We start from the raw sequence: 6,802 nt of genomic DNA on the forward strand, positions 1-6,802 counted from the left end.
TTTTTCTCTGCCTCTGCACTAAAAACAACTTCTTTCAGTTCCTCTTTTTCCTGACTGCCATGAAAAACAACTTTAGTTCTTCTTTTTCTGTAACTGCACCCTTTATGAAAAACAACACTTTCCTCTTTCTTCTGACTTCATGAAAAACAACTCATATAATCATTCTTTTCACTTATTTGTAACATACATTTTCTAATCAACTCTTACTGTTATTACATTAATAGTTCATTTAATCATACTTGTTATGTTGGAATCATTTTAGACATATTCCATCGTCTTCACCACTGAGTTCATCCCGTAGGCCTCTCCATCTGCAATGGAAAAGTCCGGTATGACCTCACTTACTCCAGGAAAGTACCAAACACTGTTCAGTTTATTCCAACAACGTGTGTAATAATTCAATGGCACGTAATATATTCCAAGATGAAAACAAGCTGAAAGCAAGCTTAAAGTCATCTTTCTTGACAGGGGGCAGCGTGAGTGCCAGATCCTTGCTGAAGACGTCAGCAAGGTCATGGTACTCGGCTGACACCGCCGCCAGATTGGGGGGGACTAAAACCTCCTCCTTAGCTGTCACACCGGGTGGAACTGAGGATCCTAAACACTCCCGGTGGCAGGTTTCGCTCCACTGAACCACAACCCCAGATGGCCAATCAATCCAGGGATTGTGTTTTAACACCCATGGAAAACCCAAAATCACTCGGGAGGTAGAAGGTGTTACATAAAACACAATCTCCTCCCTGTGATTCCCAGATACAACCAAAATCACGGGCTGTGTCTGGTGTGTGATTAGTGGAAGAAGGTTGCCATCTAGTGCCCGCACCGACAATGGTGACGGTAAGGCCACTAGAGGGAGCCCAACCTCCTTTGCCCATCTGCAATCCAGCAGATTCCCCTCCGACCCCGTGTCCACCAGTGCTGGGGCGTGAAGTGTTAGATCCCCACTCAGGATCGTGACTGGGATACGTGCAGATTTTCGGGGTCTCCCCGCGTGGGTATTGTGACCCACCCTTAGCCCAGTCTCTAAGGACGAGTGCTGCTGTTTTGACTGTTTGGGGCATTCTCTCTGTGTGTGCTCGGTTGAGCTGCAGAGAAAACACTCTCCACAGACCAGCCTCCTTTGTCTCTGATCTGATCGCTTTTTGGCCCTGCTCGTTTCCATAGCAACGTCAGCAGGGGGAGCTGTCGTCACGTGGAGAGCCCTGGCTGTGGAGCGTGGGGAAGTCGGCTCCCTTTCGGACCCGGGAGGAAGAGGGACGGCTTGTGCCTGACCACGCCCTTCGTCTCGCTCCCGTCGGTGTTCTGTTAATCGGTTGTCTAACCGTATAACCAGGTCGATAAGCCCGTCTAAATCCCGCGGCTCGTCCTTAGCCACCAGGTGCTCCTTAAGGACCAGGGACAGTCCGTTTACAAAGGCGGCGCGGAGCGCAACAGCATTCCAGCCGGCTCGCGCTGCCGCAATGCGGAAGTCAACTGCATACTTCGCTGCACTCCGACACCCTTGTCAAGCAGCACGCTTGAAGCGGTCTCGCCTCTATGAGGGTGGTCGAACACCTGTCGGAACTCCCTCACAAACTCAGTGTAAATCGTTAGAAGCCGTGAATTCTGCTCCCACAACAGAGGGCGTTAATGAACGGACAATGGATAAGCCAGAAAGTAACAATTTAATGTTGTGAATCGCACAACGAAGTACAGACAATAACAATATTGTGGAATGTCAATTATACACAAGGTGACGTGTGGGCAGGCTCGAAGATAGAAGACGTCTGGCGAGAGAAGAGCCGGATCCCACACAGCTTCCACCACCAACGGATCTGAAGAACACCGGAGCCGCCAAGCCCTGCGCCCCAGGTGGCCACTGTCTTCAGCAGTCAGACCCGGTACTGCTGGCAGAGAACAGAAACAGTATTGATGAGTGTGAGTTTGCACACTCAGTAATCCCACAGTCTGTGTTCCTTTGGGAGGGAGCACCTCCACCTCCAATCACACACTCGTGCAGCTCCTGTCTAATCACTTATCTGGTTGGGGTGTGAAGTGAAGCCGTCGCTGATCACACCAAACGCCAATTCCACAGATGAGGAAAACACCACAGGAAAACAGCTGCAAAGAAGTTCAGAGTATTACTCAATGTTTTAGTTCAGCAGAGAAGATTACCTGAATGGTGGCTGATTTCTCGGCGGGGAGGTGGAGTTGCAGTCCGGCTTTTATGGAGGTTGACGTAGATGAGTGACAGCTGGTGGTGATGATGTGACAGCTGTCACTCTACTGGTTTCGGCACCCTCTCGTGCTTGAAGCCCGCGCTCCAAGCAGGGCGCCATCTGGTGGTGGTGGGCCAGCAGTACCTTCTCTTCAGCGGCCCACACAACATATATATTAGATAATAAACTGACCATTTTATTTTTTTTTTAACTATATGGATTTGAATGACGTGCGATTACACCAATCATGCTTGAACCCTCGTGCGCATGCGTGAGTTTTTTCACGCGTGTCAGTGACGTCATTTCCCTGTGGGCAGGCCTTGAGTGAGATGTGGTCCCGCCTTCTCGGCTGAATTCCTTTGTTTCACAAGCTGCTCGCGACGGCGCACGTTGCTTTATTAAAATTTTTCTGGACCTTTGAGGAATATCCGAGTGGACACTATTCGAGAAATTCAGCTGGTTTTCGATGAAACGTTTAACGGTTGATGAGAGATTATGGGGTGTTTCTGTTGGTGTAAGGACTTCCCACGGAGCGGGACGTCGCGCAGCGCTTCCAGGCGCTGTCGTCGGCCTGTTTCGACCTGAAAACATCCTAATTTAAGGCTTAATTCACCCAGGACGTCGTGAGAGAACAGAGAAGATTCAGAAGAGGCCGGCATGAGGACTTTATGCGGACATTCCACTGTTTAAGGACATTTTGTAATGAAAGACGTGCGCACAAATTCGCAGAGTCGTTTCTGTGACGACTCGGCGAATCTGTGTGCGCCGCGACAGGAAAAACACCTCCGTGTTGAAAACCATTTGTAAAATTCAGGCGGCTTTTGATGCCTTTAAACAAGTGAGTAACTGAGAAATTGTTTAACAGCTTGGGCATGTTCCAACTTGTCCGTTAAGGTTTCCAACGGAGGTGTTTTTCCTGTTGCGACCCCCCGCGGTCGGGTCCGGCCCGACATGTGACTCTGCCTGCACGTTCTTTCATTACAAAATGTCCGTTAACAATGGAATGTCCGAATAAACTCCTCATGCCGACTTCTTCTGAAAGTTCTCTGTTCTCTGACGACTTACTGGGTGAACAGTGTTGTGAAAGTGTAGGAACACGGACCCACAACAGGGGGCGTAAAAGAACAGGCAATGGATAAGCCAAACAGTAACAATTTAATGTTGTAAATTGTGCACAACGGAATACAGACAACAACCAGTTTGGAACTACAGTCAATTACGTTGGGTGACGTGTGGGCAGGCTTGAGGATAGGAGACGCCCATCCAGAACCGAGCCGGATCCCACACGGCCCTCACCGCCAACGGATCTGAAGAACACCGGAGCCGCCAAGTCCTGGGTCTCCAGGTGGTCACCGTCTCCAGCTGTCAGATTTGGCACTGCTGGCAGAGAACAGAAACAGTACAGGTGAGTGTGAGTACGCACACTCAGTAATCCCACAGTCTGTGTTCTTTTGGGAGGGAGCACCTCCACCTCCAGTCACACACTCGTGCAGCTCCTGTCTAACCACTTATCTGGTTGGGGTGTGAAGCGAAGCCGTCGCTGATCACACCAAACGCCAATCCCACAGATAAGGCAACACCCACAGGAAAACGGCTGCAAAGAAGTTCAGACTATTAGTCAGTGTTTTTGGTTTAGCAGAGAAAATTACCTCCAAGGTAGCTGATTTCTCGGCGAGGAGGTGGAGTTGCAGTCCGGCCTTTATGGTGATGGTGATGAGTTGAATGAGTGACAGCTGGTGCTGATGATGAGTGACAGCTGTCACTCCCAGTGACAGCCGGCGCCCTCTCGTGCTTGAAGCCCGCACTCCAAGCAGGGTGCCATCTGGTGGTGGTGGGCCAGCAGTACCTCCTCTTCAGCGGCCCACACAACAAACAGAGCCTGAAATGTGGAAGTTTTCAACTTGAAATGGCGAGACGCTGCCGCCTCGAAGCGCAGATCGCCGTCAGGCACCGTGGGCCGTCCTTACGGCAACACTACCAGACCAAAATCTCTCATCAGCCATTAAAATTTTTACCGAAAACCAGCTGAATTTATCGAATGGTGTCCACTCAGTTGTGCCTTACAGTTTTGAAAAAATTTTGATCAAACAAAGCAGCAGTCTCTGAGCCATTCCTAAACAATTTTCATTGTTTCATTGCGGAGAAGACACAACAACATGCCGATGCCGGAGACATGCGCTCCTTTTATTAAGCCCTTAAGACCATGGGCCAGCACATCAAGTACAAGCACCCCTGCGCTCTTCAGACGGCTCCACCCTTCTGACGGACAAGGAAACCATTATGCAGCGTTGGTCAGAACACTTTGAAAACCTCTTCAGTGACAAGCGCACTGTGCAAGAGTCATCAATCGAGAAGATTCCCCAGGTGGAGGTGAAATGGGAACTTGATGACCCCCCCAACACTTGAAGAGATCCGAAAGGCCACCACGCAGCTGAATCCAGGGAAGTCTCCTGGCATAGATGGCATCCCAGCAGAGGTGTACCAAAATGGAGGTGAGGCAGTCCTCGACAAGCTTCAGATTCTCTTCTCCAGTTGCTGGGAAAAGGGAATGGTTCCACATGACCTTCGGGATGCGGTCATTGTCTCCCTGTACAAGAACAAGGGCGACAAGTCCGACTGTTCTAATTACCGGGGCATCACTCTCCTCTCAATAGCAGGTAAGATTTTGGCTCGAGTGCTGCTCAACAGGCTTACCCCTACCATAGCACATGAAAATACTCCCGAGAGTCAGTGCGGATTTTGGGCCAACAGGGGAACCACCGACATGATCTTCATCCTGAGACAGATCCAGGAGAAGTGCAGAGAACAGAACATGGCCCTTTATGCAGCCTTCATAGACCTAACCAAGGCTTTTGACACGGTCAGTCGTGAGGGTTTGTGGAAGATTCTTGCACGCCTTGGCTGCCCTCCAAAGCTCCTCACCATCATCCGCCAGCTGCATGAAGGCCAGATGGGACAAGTGAAGTACAACGGGACTCTGTCCGGCAGCTTCCCCATCTCAAATGGCATCAAACAAGGTTGCATCCTCGCGCCCACTCTGTTCTCCATCTTCTTCAGCATGATGCTTCGTGAGGCCAAAGAAGACTTGACAGACGGCATCTATATCCGCTTCAGAACCGACGGAAGTCTGTTTAACTTGCGGCGTCTTCTGTCCCACACTAAGATCACAGAACAGCTAATCATGGAGCTGCTCTTCGCAGATGACTGCGCCCTCGTCGCCCATACGGAGCAAGCCTTTCAGCACATTGTCAACTGTTTTGCTGAAGCAGCAAGAGCCTTCGGCCTCACCATCAGCCTGAGAAAGACAGAAGTGCTATATCAACCGGTCCCCCATACAGCATATACCCCACCCCAAATCAACATCGAGGGTACCAGCCTGAATGCAGTAGAGCACTTCACGTATCTCGGTAGTGTTATCTCAAACGACGCATCTGTTGCCAAGGACCTAGACAGTCGCCTTGCCAAGGCCAGCAGTTCTTTTGGTCGACTCTCTAAGAAAGTCTGGCAGAATCATGCACTACGCCTTTCCACAAAAGTGCAGGTCTACAGAGCCATTGTGGTCCCTACCCTCCTGTATGGAGCTGAAACCTGGGTTCTGTATCGCCAGCAGATCAGATTACTGGAACGCTTTCATCAGCGTTGTCTCCGAAACATCTTCGGGATCAAGTGGCAGGACTACGTCTCAAATGAGGACATCCTTACCAGAGCCAAATTGCCCAGCATGGAGTCTATTATACTCAAACAACAGCTTCGTTGGGCAGGTCACGTAGCCAGGATGGATGATACACGCATGCCGAAATTAATTCTCTTTGGCGAGCTCAAGGAAGGGAGACGAAACCAAGGGGCCCCCAAAAAGCGCTATAAGGACCAGCTGAAGAAACAGCTCTCCCTTGCAGGCATTCAGCATCAGTCATGGCAGCATCTAGCTACAGATAGACTCAGCTGGTGTTCCAGCATCAAATCCGCCAGCCTGACGTTTTAGGCAGAAAGAAGTGAGGCCTCACGCCAGAAGCATCAAAAACAGAAAGAGCGGGCAGCAGCACAAGCCCAGCCTACTCAAGTGTTCATTTGCCCCAAGTGTAACAGGTCTTGTGCATCCCGCATCAGACTTTTCAGCCACCAGAGGGCTTGTAGAAAATAAACTAAAAAAAAAGAAAAAAGGCCTTCCCACTAGGAAACTGCCCAACCAACTATATATATATATATATATATATATATATATATATATATATATATATATATATATGATTAAATTATGATTAAAGAATCATAATTTTTAGAATTGAGTATTGTCCCAGTGAGATATGCGTATCTGAGAATTGAAGGGGAGAATGTGTCAAAGTACTAAAAGAAAGAAAGGAAATAAATCAAATCCCTAATCATGGCAGACATAGTAGATGAGGAGGGATGAAGGTTACATTAACTGGAGAGCAAAAAGAAGGAAATGAGAGAATCAGCTCGGTTATTGCTCAAAATAAGCCGTCTTTGTGCGGATCACATAACTTGGGAGTGGTAAGATGGCCGCCAGTTGCGGTCCACATAACTTGGGAGTGGTAAGATGGCCGCCCGTTTGCTTCAGCGGTTTGTACGGAGGTGTGGGCCAC

Source organism: Thalassophryne amazonica, chromosome 11 (genome assembly GCF_902500255.1).
Source record: "Thalassophryne amazonica chromosome 11, fThaAma1.1, whole genome shotgun sequence".
Lineage (NCBI taxonomy): Eukaryota > Metazoa > Chordata > Actinopteri > Batrachoidiformes > Batrachoididae > Thalassophryne > Thalassophryne amazonica.